The sequence below is a fragment of the Pleurodeles waltl genome, chromosome 3_1 (assembly GCF_031143425.1).
Source record: "Pleurodeles waltl isolate 20211129_DDA chromosome 3_1, aPleWal1.hap1.20221129, whole genome shotgun sequence".
NCBI lineage: Eukaryota > Metazoa > Chordata > Amphibia > Caudata > Salamandridae > Pleurodeles > Pleurodeles waltl.
In genome coordinates, this window is record NC_090440.1 from 1,173,963,465 (window position 1) to 1,173,977,373 (window position 13,909).

A 13,909-nucleotide genomic window follows, 5' to 3' on the forward strand; every position below is an offset into this window, starting at 1 on the left:
CCTTTGTGTGAGAGCAGGACCTCCACCCTCCCAGCCCAGGAAGACCCATTCAAAATGCAGATGTATGCAAGTGAGGCTGAGTATCCTGTGTTTGGGGTGTGTCTGAGTGAATGCACAAGGAGCTGTCAACTAAACCCAGCCAGATGTGGATTGTAAGGCACAGAAAGATTTAAGTGCAAAGAAATAGTCACTTTCTACAAGTGGCATTCCTAAAATAATAATATTAAATCCAACTTCATCAGGATTTTATATCACCATTCTGGCCATACTAAATATGACCTTCCTACTCCTTTGAGATCAGCAGCTACCACTCAAACAATGTATAAGGGCAGCCCCAATGTTAGCCTATGAAGGGAGCAGGCCTCACAGCAGTGTAAAAATGAATTTGGGAGTTTTACATTACCAGGACATGTAAACTACATAGGTACATGTCCTGCCTTTTGCCTACACAGCACCCTGCCCTATGGGTTATCTAGGGCATACCTTACGGATGTCTTATATGTAGGAAAAGGGGAGTTTTAGTCTTGGCAATTACTTCTAAATGCCAAGTCAAATTGGCAGTGAAACTGCACACACAGGCCTTGCAATGGCAGGCCTGAGACAAGGGGAAGCGGCTACTTAAGTGGGTGGCACAACCAGTGCTGCAGGCCCACTAGTAGCATTTAATCTACAGGCCCTGGCACATATAGTGCACACTACTAGGGACTTATAAGTACATTAAACAGTCCATTTGGGTATGATCCAATGTTACCATGTTTAAAGGGAGAGAGCATATGCAATTTAGCACTGGTAAGCAGTGGGAAAGTGCGCAGAGTCTAAAACCCAGCAAAAACAGTGTCCAAAAAGTGGAGGGAGGCAGGCAAAAGGTTAGGGGTGACCACCCTAAGGCTGTCAGGTCTAACAGGTATCAATAAAACCTTTGTATTTCCAAAATGGGCCCAAGATAAGGTGTTGAGAAGCAATGGTTATTTGCACATCTCTAAATTCCGGGGTGCCCATACTAGCATGTGAATTACAGGGCATTTCTCAAATAGTCGTCTTTTTTACACACTGTCTTACATTTGGAAGGAAAAAATGTAGAGAAAGACAAGGGGCAATAACACTTGTTTTGCTATTCTGTGTTCCCCCAAGTGTGTTCCCCCAAGTCTGCGTGGGTAGGCCTCAGGCTTGCGACGGGAAACGCAACATGGACACATCACATTTTTACATTGAAATCTGATGTGTTTTTTGCAAAGTGCCTAACTGTAGATTGTGGCCTCTAGCTCAGCCGGCACCTAGGGAAACCTACTTTTTCCTCACATTTCGGTAACAGAAAGTTCTGGAATCTGAGAGGAGCCAAAAATGTCCTTCCACCCAGCGACCCCCTAAGTCTCCCGATAAAAATGGTACCTCACTTGTGTGGGTAGCCCTATTGCTCGCAACAGAAAATGCCCCAAAACACTATCTGGACACATCAAAATTATCAAATTCAATACCTGTTTTTGGGGGTACATCTTTGGTTCTGGGCTCAGCAGTCATCTAGGGAAAACTTCCAAACCCAGACATTTCTGAAAATTAGACACCCGAGGGAGTCCAGGGAGCTGTGACTTGCGTGGATCCCCCAATGTTTTCTTACCCAGAATCCTCATCAAACCTCAAATTTAGCTAAAAAAATCACATTTGTCCCACATTTCCCACACGAAAACCGTGTGCCAGGACGAGACCAGCTCGCCCCAGGCGCCCTCTGGGTTAAAGCGTCCTGTTAGTGAGCAGGACACCATTCCCACCAGTGAGGAGCTGTCTATGTCCCTAGCTTGGGAAGCCAGAGTTACCCGTATTGGGGAGAGCGGGAGTGACATGAGTTGCAGGAGTCAGAAGTATGATCTCTGCCCAAACCCTGCTCCCAGCCCGAGACTGAAGGATCACGTGTGTTCTTAATGGGCATGTAAATGACTGATTGCAGTTAAATAAAAGCTGTGAGGGAGGTAGAGTGCCACTTGGCCTCTACCATATTTTGTTGCTACTTCACAATCCCAGGGTAGGGCGTGGCCCAAGGAGATAAATAAAGGGGCAAGTGGTTGCTCGGGTCATTGCTGATAACCACAGCCAAGAGTGTTTTATGTGTTCTGCGAAAAGTAATTACCAATACGTCATCATTGTGTCACCGCTTAGCAGCAGACCTGACTGGCCCCTATGCAACGCATCAACAGACCTCTCCTTCCAAGGGGGTGAGACCTGCCAACAGCACGCTCCATTGTCACGCAAGAGGTAGATCAGGTCAGCAGCGGCTGATGGACGGTGGCTGAAAAGGGCGCGGAACAGGCGCCCTGCACCAATGGTTCAATACACCAACCTCAGTGCCAATGTAATTGGTTGGTTTAGGCCACAATGTCTTGCCCAGTGGTAAGTGTGATGTGGCGTATGCTGCATTGCAGAAAACGACTGGATTCAACAGATCCCAGGTAACTATTACTTTAAAGAGATTCCCTAATGGAACAATGTCTGAAGCTATTTATGCCCCATGCTTTACTACTGTGTGATAGACATGTTCAACAAAATCTGAAAGCAACCAGCTGAGGCATGAAAAAATAAATTCAGACTTTATAAAATCACTCTATTATGAATAATAAATTCCATGTATCAGTCCTGCTCTTTTTCTCAAACCTCTCCTTGACATCAAAATAATAAATACCGACATAAATTGGTAATTCGTACCCAGTACCATGGTTTACTCACTTTTGCATTCTTAGAACAAGAAAAGTGCATATGAAAACATAATACTTTACCTAGATATATCAGGGAATTCAGACATGTGCCTAGGGTGCCAGTCGATCTAGGGTGCCATTACAGCAATTAGCTTTTTTTCTAATTGTGTTCTGGAATTTTTGACTCTTTTTAGTAAAAAAAAAATCTTGGAGATGGAAAATGTCACTGTCGGACTTGAGTAGGACTCCAAGCTACTTACACATAAGCCAGTGCTACATGAATGCCATCTGAGCAGTTGCCCTGCTGCACCACTACCACTGTCCACGAGGGGACACCGAAAAGTAGCCTGAAAGGTCATGTTCCCAGACTAGGGGGCGAAGATCGCTCCAGCAGTTAAAAAAAACACAGGCCTCCGAAAAACCTACACTGGACCTTCTCACATATTCTGTAGTCATCTAATGCAGATTTTCCAATAGCCATGATTCAGGTTCGATGCTCCCGATTTTTAAGCCAAAAATTGCCATATTTTGGCTGTTTTTTTTTTTATCTCCCACTTTCCTCTTCTAAAATGTTGGCATGTATGCTAGGATGAAGATGTGTTTTTCTCCGAGAGATCTCAAAATTTTAAACCCAGCCCCAGTATGCATGAGGCCTTCTCAGGTCGAACATCTCTTTTTGGTAAATTAGGCAGGTAAGATCTGCTTTGGGACGGGGACTGTGGTTTAATGTAAAGCAAAACCACTGGTGTAGCGGTTGGGTCATCCATGGCAAGTGGCATCACATGATGCTGAACTGCACCGACAGCTCGGCTGGATAAATATATCCTGAAGAAGTGTCAAAGTCACAAACAGCTTCAGAATCTGACATAGAAAGGCCTGTGAGTCAAATGGGGATCGCAGGTGCATGGTTTCTGACCCTTATCCCTTTTACTACTAGGACTCCCCCTCCCCCAGTTGTAAGTCTTTTTTCGTTATTTGGGGTAGGTAATGCTTAGGCCCCCATAACTTTTTGTCCACATAATGTATCCATTGCAAATTTGCATTCTCTTTTTTTCCAACATCCAAAGGATTCTAAAGGTACCCAGAGTCTGTGGATTCCCATCAAGGGGATGAGAAATTAGCCTAAATATAGCAATATATTTTTTTTGGGGGGAGGAGTGCTGCAGAAGAGAGCATGTGTGTTTTCCCTGCTAATTGCATCAACAAAGGGTTTGCAGTACTTAAATCACCATCTTCCCAGCTTTCAAGAACAGGCAGACTTGAGTCAGAAACCACATTTTTCAACACAGTTTTGACATTTTACTAGGACATAGCTCATTTTCCTTCTTTTTGTGCTTTCAATCTCCTTCCAGCTAGTGGCAGAAATGGGTATGAAACCCTGGTGGATCCCGAAAAGATATACATTTCTGAATTCAGCACAGAGTCATTTGTGTAGATCCTTCACATTTTTCCTATAGAAAGTAACAGTTGAAATAAAAAATATTAAATTTGAGTTAAAAAAAAAACACATCCATTTCTGTCTACTTTTTCATCTGTAACTTGTAACTATGGCATATTATTTAAAGCAATATACCTCTGCGTCCGCTGGACCCTTCTGGTTGTGGGGCTATATAGGGTTTGTAGGTTCACCAAGAACCCTATGTTCCCAGAGCCAATAATTGAGCTGCACCTTGCAATGTTTTTTCATTGTGTACCATTTATACAGTAATTAATTCGTAAAATATAAACAGTGAAAAATAGGCAACAAGGAAACATGTGTTTCTGAAATGGGCACAAGATATGGAGTTTAGAAGCAGCGGTTATTTGCACATTTCTGAATTTGGGGATACCCATGCTAGCACGTGATTTAGAGGGCATTTGTCAAAATGACTTCTTTATTGCAGACTGCAGGCACAAATGCAGAGAAAGACAATTGGTAATAACACTTAGGCCCTCTCTACATACAATCCTGGCAGTTGGTGGTAAAGTGGTGTTAATTCCGCCAACAGGCTGGCGGTAACTACTGCCAAATTATGACCATGGCAGTGAGAACTCAATTAGACAGCCATTTTACCACACCGTCCGCCAGGGCGGAAACAACAGCCACCACAGCAGTAGCTGCCAGCACCCAGGTGGAAGTCAATGTTCCTCCCACCATATTATGAGACAGGAAACCGCCACCTTTTCCGGGGAGGTACCAACGACATCAAAAGCCTGGCGGAAACAGGCCTCAGAAGGGAAAGGACTTACCTTTGGAGACACAGGGAACAACCACGCTGCCATGGAGCCCGAGCTGCAAATATTTCAAATGATTTTCTATGTCCTGTTCCACCACAAACACCAACGACGGCGAAGTTGACCACCGTGAGTACAGCCGCCTAGCACACAGGGGAGGGGGGAGGAAAAAGAGAATGAAACACACACACACAACACCCCCCCACTCACAACACCATACACACATGGTGCTGCAGCAATAAAACATATTTACCCCGTACCCCTGAGGAATAATGCAAGGACAACTGGAATGTGTCAAACTGAGTGTAATTAGATCAACACAGTAGAAATACGAAAATGCAATGTTACTGGTATATACGTATGTACAGTTCAAGGGACACTGCCCAGTCCTCATTGTGCACGGGCCACAGGCCAAAGTCCAAGGCCACACCTGTCACCTCCAGCAACAGGGAGAGAACACTGCAGGGGCATCAGTTGGAAAATAGGCAGGCTCCTCAGGGGAGTGGGGAATAGGGGGGGGCAACTTAGCCGGTACGGTAGATGGAACAAGACCACTGGTTCTGGATGGGGCAACATACCCTGTGCTTGGTCCTGGGGAGTGCAAGGCCACAGTCTCTCAATTGGGTGACTTGCTCACATGCTCTGGAGGGGGCAATATGCCATTGCTTGATCCTGGGGAGTGCAAGGCCACAGTCTCTCAAGTGGCTGACTTGCCCACATGCTCTGGAGGGGGCAACAGGCCCATTGCTTGATCCTGGGGAGTGCAAGGCCACAGTCTCTCAAGTGGGTGACTTGCCCACATGCTCTGGAGGGGGCAACATGCCCATTGCTTGATCCTGGGGAATGCAAGGCCACAGTCTCTCAAGTGGGTGACTTGCTCACATGCTCTGGAGGGGGCATTGTGCCCTGTGCTCACGATCCTGGGGAGGGTGGGGTCAGTGGGTGTCTTACCCACTGGTTCTAGAGGGGTCATTGTGCCCTGTGCTCTTAATCCTGGGGAGGCTGGGGTCAGTGGGTGTCTTACCCACTGGTTCTAGAGGGGGCATCATGCCCTGTGCTCTTGATCCTGGGGAGGCTGGGGTCGGTGGGTGTCTTACCCACTGGTTCTGGAGGGGGCATCGTGCCCTGTGCTCTTGATCCTGGGGAGTGCAAGGTCACAGTCTCTCAGGTGGGTGTCATACCCACTGGATTTGCAGGGGGAAGGCCGCACAGCAGCCCATGGATGCAGGACTACATACCGTGCGCTGGCAGTGACAGCTGCTCAGTGGTGGTAGTGGGGCTGGTGGTGGTGGTGGGGGGAGGCTCCAGTCCATCCCCTGCAGCCTCGGTTGGCTGCCCACTGGTGGTGGTGGTGCTGCTGCTGCTGGTGGTGGTGGGAAGCTCCAGCCCATTCCCTGCAGCCTCGATGGCTGCCCACTGGTGGTGGTGGTGCTGCTGCTGGAGGTGGTGGGGGGGAAGATCCAGCCCATCCTCTGCATCCTCAGATGGCTGCCCACTGGTGGTGGTGGTGGTGCTGCTGGTGGTGGTGGGGGAGGCTTAAGCCCATCCCCTGCAGCTTCGGACAGCTGCACAACCATGGTTGGTGGTGGGGGCTCCATCTAAGTCCCTGCACCAGGCCCCTTGCCCTGCCTGGCAACAGCGGGAGCTGGCTCCTTGCCCTTCCTGGCAGCAGCTGGGGCTGGCTCCTTGCTCTTCCGGGCCGCAGCTGGGGCAGGCACCCTTTCCTTGAGGCAACCTCTGCACAGGTGCCCTGGATGCTTTCCTACCACGAGTGGGTGTGGAGACTACTGGCCCCGTGGACTGGTTGGCTGAGGTGCTTGCCTGGGTTTTTATCACCCTGTCCAGACGTGAAGGACAGGGGGAGGGAAGAGGTCAGTGGTGGAGAGGAAAAACTTCTTAGGGACATTTGGGCGAGAAGAGGGAGAAGGTTTGAGGGTGGAGGAAGAGGGAGTGGTTGTAGCTGGTGTCTGTCTGCTGTGTTTGGGTGCAGGTGCATGGGCTTGATGCTGTTGTGAGGTGGATGGCTGTTGGGTGTCTGAGTGCTTGCGTTTGTGTACCTTGGGAGGGGTGGACAGACACAGTGGGAGAGGACACAGGGGACGTGTGCATGGCTGTTGTGGCGGTGTCTGCCAGTGAGGTGTGTGTTCTGCTAGGTGTGGTGGTGATGCTGGTAGTGGATGTTGATGTAGTGTATGTAGGTGTGAGTGTGGACCTGACTGGGAGGGAGGTGGAGGAGGAGGGGGAGACAGTGGAGGCAGTGGATGTTGTTGTGTCTGCAACTGTATGGTGTTTGCGTGAGTGCTTGTGGGATGAAGTGTGGAACTTGTGTGTGCCTGTGCCACTCTTGGGTGTTGTCTTGTGTGCATGCTCGTCTGTATGTGTGCTTGGGATGGGTTGGGGTTGAGGAGAATGGGACTGGGAAATGGGAGTTGGAGGGGGGACGGTAGAAACTTGGACAATGGATGCCATCAGAGAGGAGGCCAGAGCCTGAATCGATCTCTGTTGGGCTGCCAATCCACTCTGGATGCCCTCCAGGAATGCATTGCATTGCTGCATCTGGGATGCCAGCCCCTGGATGGCATTCACCATGGTTGACTGCCCTACAGAGATGGATCCCAGGAGGTCAATAGCCTCCTCACTCAGGGCAGCAGGGCTCACCGGGGCAGAGCCTCAGGTGCCTGGGGCGAAGGAGATGCCCACCCTTCTGGGTGAGTGGGCATGGGAAACTCGCTGAGGGGCTGCTGGGAGGGTGGTGCTGGTACGGGGTGGCAGCTGTACCTGCAGCTGGGGTGGTCACAGAGGTGTCCGCCACCACCAGGGAGCTCCCATCGGAGGAGGTATCTGAGTCTGTGTTGTCTCGTCCAGTCTCCACCGTGGTGCTCCCCTTGCCCTCCGTCCCACTGGTTCCCTCGGTATCCATGGATTCTGCCTCCTGTGGGATGCAGCTCCCTGTGTCGCTGGTGCACTTGCTCCTCTGCCAGATGATGCTAATGCACACAAGGACAGGATGATAAAAACAAGAAAGGGGATGAGAGAGACAAAGGATACACTGGGTCAATGACTGCACCAACACCACAGTTGGCATACACATCACAGTCACACACAGGGAACAGGCTTAAGCACTATGTATTGCACTACCAGGGAGATGGCTAGTCACTAAGGCAAGATGAGGACAACACACCGCCAACTGCAGCACTCCTGGGACCCACTATGTCCTGCCTGAAATGGACGGCTAACAAGCTAAGGGCCAGATGTAGGTAGGTAAAAATTAGCGACTCGCAAATTGCGACTCTTTGCGACTCGCAATTTCCGACTCGCTAACTGCAATGCAGGTAGAAAACGCGAGGACAATTTGCGACTCGCATACGGAGTCGCACCGCAGATAGCGAGTCCGCTGTTTGCGAGGTCGCTTTTTGCGACTGCGCAAAAAACGGACACGCAATTTGCGAGTGGGTGTCGCAAATTGTGACTGCGCCTAAAATTGAATGCAGGTGCTGCAGAACACTCTGGAAAACACTTCCTGGCACATGATGATGACATCACAGCCAGGAAGTTTACAAATACACCTGGGAGGAGGGAGGACCACACCCATTTCAACTGCAGCACTGCAAACACACAGAGCTCCAGCAACCATGGCTGAAAACCCAAGGAAGAGGAAACTGAAGTTTGCTGAAAAAGAGTTGGAGGTGCTGTCTGAGGAGTGTTGTCAGCACCATGACCAGTTGTTTGGCAGGGCAGCCCTCACCGTGCCAGAGACAAGGAAAAGGAGACTCTGGATGGAGATCCATGAAAAAGTCAACTCCCTGGGGGTCAGCCACCGGAGTATTGATGAACTGCAAAAAAGGTGGTACGACCTGCACTCCCGGACCAAGGAGAGGGTGGCAGAGCGGCTCCGGGAGATGAGAGGCACAGGAGGGGGACCATCAACGCTACCACCACCCACACCCCTGGAGGAAAGGGTAGAAGAGACCCTTGAGCCTGAGGCTGTAAGCGGGATGGGAGATCTGGACACCTCTGAGGCAGGACCATCAACCAGTGAGTACCATGTGACATGCATGTAACCTCATTAATGACATACCCCCACCCACCTTGTACACAGGAGCATGCACAACCAAAATAGTTCCATTTCAGAGTAGCAAACACCAGTATGGTGCATTATGGGCAATGTAGTCAAGTAGGCAGTTCATAGGCAACAGTTTATTAGGAAGTTGAAAACAGATAGTAGATACTGACAGTGTGTTCCCTATGTCCCACAGGTCTCCCACAAGACACCCCCACCAGCCCAAGCAGCCAGGGGCCACTGGTCAGCCAGCAGACACAAGAGGGAACAGGACCAGCCACCACTGCGACCTGCACCACCAACACCATGTCCCCTCACGAAACACCTGTTGCAGTAGTGGTGTGTAAGCCTGCACCAGGTACCAGCCAAAGTGCCACGGGAGACATCACAGGGCCTCCACCGCGTCGCAGGCGACGTGGAACTCCATCCTCAGAGCGGCAGACAGAGTCAGGGGATGCCTCCACATCACAAACCGAGGCCGCACTCCTACGGGGTCAGCGCCTGCAGACACACGAATTAAGGAGGATTACCGGGGTATTGCGGCGCATGGAGCGCAATCATGGCAACAGTATGCAGCTGGTACATTCAGAGTTGCAACTGATCAGTTCAAACATGGGCGACCTTGCACTCTCCATGCGCCAACTAGTGGCAGGACTGCTAACGCAGACAGAGAGTGCATGGCACAGGGACCGCCAGCTGCTGAACCGCCTAGACAGGATGTCCTCCTCAATTGTAAGGCTGGCTGTGAACACAACAGGTCTGTCTTGGCGCACGGTCAGCCTCCAGGTGGACATGGGCCACTTTGCCAGTGACGTGGCACGTGGACTGGGCCGTCTCAGCCACGCTATAGACCTAATGGAGGCACGGCAGGTGGCCAGGGGTACAGGCGACACGCCACAGGACAGTGAGGAGGGCTCCACTGTCAGCAGTGTCTCTGCCGGTGACACCAGGGTGCTTCGCAGTGGAAGCACAAGGCAGGGCACTGCTGACACCCCTTGTACCAGCCATGCTGGCTGAGCCCGCCGTAGGGTCTGAGCTCCACACAGTCCTGGGGTTGGGGCACATGACGTCAATGTGTCCCATGCCAGGTGGACTATTGAAGCCCCTGAACTGTTCCAATTGTAAATAGTTTTTGTGTTTGCACTTATTAAATCACTTGTTCTTTCCACTTAACACATGGACTCTTTGGGGGTTATTCTAACTTTGGAGGAGTGTTAATCCGTCCCAAAAGTGACGGTAAAGTGACGGATATACCACCAGCCGTATTACGAGTTCCATAGGATATAATGGACTCGTAATACGGCTGGTGGTAAATCCGTCACTTTTCCGTCACTTTTGGGACGGATTAACACCTCCTCCAAAGTTAGAATAACCCCCTTTGTGTGTTACATTGGTGAGTATGGTAAAAGTTAGCACGTACCTTCCAAAGTATTGGTTTGCAATGTGTTCCCGTCTCAGTCTGCCTTGATTTGCGATGCTCCTATCCCCATGATGGCGATGTGGTAGCTCTTGCTCTTCATCATCAGAATCTGGGTCTTCAGGGGTGAGAGGTAGCCCACGTCTGGTGGCAATGTTGTGCAGTATAGCGCATGCGACAACGATTTTGAAAGCTGTTATTGGGGTATACTGGAGGGCACCTCCACTTCGGTGGAGGCATCTGAACCTTGCTTTCAGCAGTCCAAAGGTACGTTCGATTATATTCCTGGTCCTCTTATGTGCACTGTTGTATCGCCTCTCGGAATCTTCGCTGGGTGTTAGGTACGGAGTTAGTATCCATGGTCGTAGTGCATATGCACTGTCACCTGTTTGGCACGAAAAGTACAATGTTAGGAGGGCATGGGTGGTTTCCACATTGACCTGTGTGTATGTCTGCAAGGTGTTATCAGCTCTACCTAGGAGGTATCCGTCTCCAAACTCCCCACGTTCTAGGTGTTGGTGTATCCCACTGTGCTTAAAAATGTAGGAGTCATGAGTACTGCCTGGAAATTTATCAACCATGTCAGTGATGACATAATGGGCGTCACTTACCACCTGAATATTGAGTGAGTGGGTACACTTCCTATTGCGGAATAGATATTCCAGGTTTGCAGGAGGGCATATTTGTATATGTGTCCCGTCCACACACCCTATGACATGGGGAAGTTGGCAATCCTGTAAAATTCCAACTTGGTACTGTTGATTTCTGCCTCATTCCTGGGTAGGTACATGTATCTCGACATGTGTGTGAGTAAGGCGTCTAGGAATGCCCTAAAGAACCGTGAGAGTGCACTTTGGGATACCCCACTTGCCACAGCAATGACCCCCTGATATCTACCCGAGGCCAAGAGGTGCAGTGAGCATAGCACTTGCACATGCGTAGGGATGGCGCAGCCGCGCACAGTCTGGCGTTCTAGCTGTGGTTTGAGTAATTCTATTAAATCTAGTATAGCTGCGCTGCTAAGTCTATATTTATCATAAATTTCCTCCTCAGTTTGTTGGAAAAGTGTCTGCCTTGTTCTGTATATCTTCTCCTGTCTCTGGCTCCTCCTCCTCCTCTGCTGGGCGGCGTGGGCTCTCCTCCTCACTGCTATCAGGTATATCTCCACCATCTTGAGTAACCCAGATGCCTTCTGGGTCTCCTTTTATACTTTGGTAATGGTTACCACCTGCTCTGAGTTAGTGGTAAATTGGAAGTGCAAAATGGGCTTTTTGCGACTAGTCGCAATTTGCGAGTTGCTATTGCATATGGTTTGCGACTCGCAAATTGCAACTTGCTATTTGTGGGTCGCAAAATGGGGTCGCAAATTTTGCGAGTCGGTAATGGCTCGCGTCGCATTTTGCGAGTCGGAAATGGGATTTTTGCATCCCATTTCTGATTTTGCAGGGTCGCAAATTGCGAATCGGGCCATTTGCGAGTCGCAAAAGTTTGCTACAAGTCACCGTAAGTCACCTGTATTTGCCATACACCAGTTAACCTTCAGATGACCCACGCTGCAATGTTTGGCCTGGCTTTGGGGGCATCCACTGACACACATCCACCACCCGGATACCATCCCACTAAGCAAAATATGTATTAATACCCATGTACTCACCCCCTTGTGGCTGCTGTGATTCCCTCAAGTGCCCATCCAGTTCAGGGTAGGCCACTGCCTGTATGCGGGCCATCAGGGGAGTCAGGGTCCGACGGGCACCCCTTCCTCATTGGGAGGCCAGCCCCAGCTGGGCCTCCGCAGTCTTCCATGCCCAGAGTCTCAGGTCCTCCCACCGTTTCAGACAGTGGGTGCTCCGCCTGCCATAGACCCCCAGGGTCTGCACATCCTTGGCGATGGCACGCCGTAATCCCTTCTTTTGATGGGCGCTCACCTGCAGAGGCAATACAGAGAGGAGAACACCATTAAACAAACAGTCCAGCCCGTCACACAAATGGCCCACCATACCTGTTTCCATCACTATTGGCATAGACATAGCCCAGCGCACAACATGTACACCGCCAACAGACAATTCCTCCACCCTCCACCCACCCTTACACAATGCTTGCATACACATCTCCATGCATCCTTGACACATTCATCATGGCCAAAGTGTACTCACCTGTTGGTCTGGAGGCCCATACAGCTGTCCGCACTGGGGTAGGACCCCATCCACCAGTCGCTCCAAGTCCTGCGAAGTGAAGGCAGGGGACCTTTCGCCGGTCACACGGGCCATGGTAGGTTGCAGACACAGGTCACAGCAGCACACGCAGTGTAGGTCTTCTTTTGTTGAAGGTCAGGAAAAAAAGTGAAGATTGAGTTAGAAAATGGCAGTCACGTCCGCGGCAGTGTACACCGTCACCGCTGGCGTGGATCCCCATTGGCCACTGTCCTCCATAGAGCCCGATATTATCCAATGAGGAATTGCATGGCAGTGCAAGACTGCCTTCTGCCACAACGCCCAACATCAGAGGTGTTAACTCACTTCCACCTGTCCCTACATATAGGACAGGCGGTCGCCATTTCAGGTGGGTGGGGACAGGCATATCGAAATTAACTGCCTCACAGCCTAGATTAGCACATACCTCGCCATTACCCTGTCCCAATACATAAGTGCACCACGTGGACTGCTGTTGTGGTTTTGTTGTTCAAATTGTGACAGCCCACTCAATCTTAGATACCTACCGCTGTGGATGAATAGGAGGTGGAGACATACCCCCGTGTACAGAACCCTGGTGGACTTAGCTTCACTGGAGGACAAGCATGTTATACTCACCTATAGACTGGACAGGGCCACAATCACAGAGCTGTGTTCCCAGTTGGAGCCTGACCTGATCTCATCTACTCGTCATCTGCCTGGGATCCTCCCTTTTGGTCAAGTGCTATAAGTGTTCCATTTCCTGGTGACAGGTTCTTTCCAAGTGACTGTGGTCTTGGCAGCAGGAATGTCACAGCCAGTGTTCTCAGTCTTGCTGGCAAGAGTGTTGTCTGCCCTGGTAAAACACATGTGCAGCTACATAGCTTTCCCCCAGTGGAAGATTTGGCCACTGTGAAGGCCGGATTCAATGTAACGGAACATATCTCCAATATTATTGGAGCGATTGACGGGACACATATTGTATTTGTCCCCCCAACCCCAGAATGAACAGGTGTACAGGAATCATAAGAGTTTCCACTCCATAAATGTGCAGATGGTGTGCCTGGCGGATCAGTACATCTCCCAAGTCAATTCTAATTATCCTGGGTCGGTGCATGATGCTTTTGTCCTGAGGAGTAGCAGCATCCCAAATGTGATGGCCCTACCACAGAGGCACACGGTGTGGCTAATACGTGAGCCTTGGTCCCCACCCAGTGTATGTTAGTGTATGCCTCTGGTGTTAACCTCATAGGATAGTGTGTGGCTAAATGTTGTTCCTCAGTACCTGCAGGTGACTCTGGCTACCCAAACCTATTGTGGCTGCTGACCCCTGTGAGGTATGCCAGGACAAGGGCTGAAGAACATT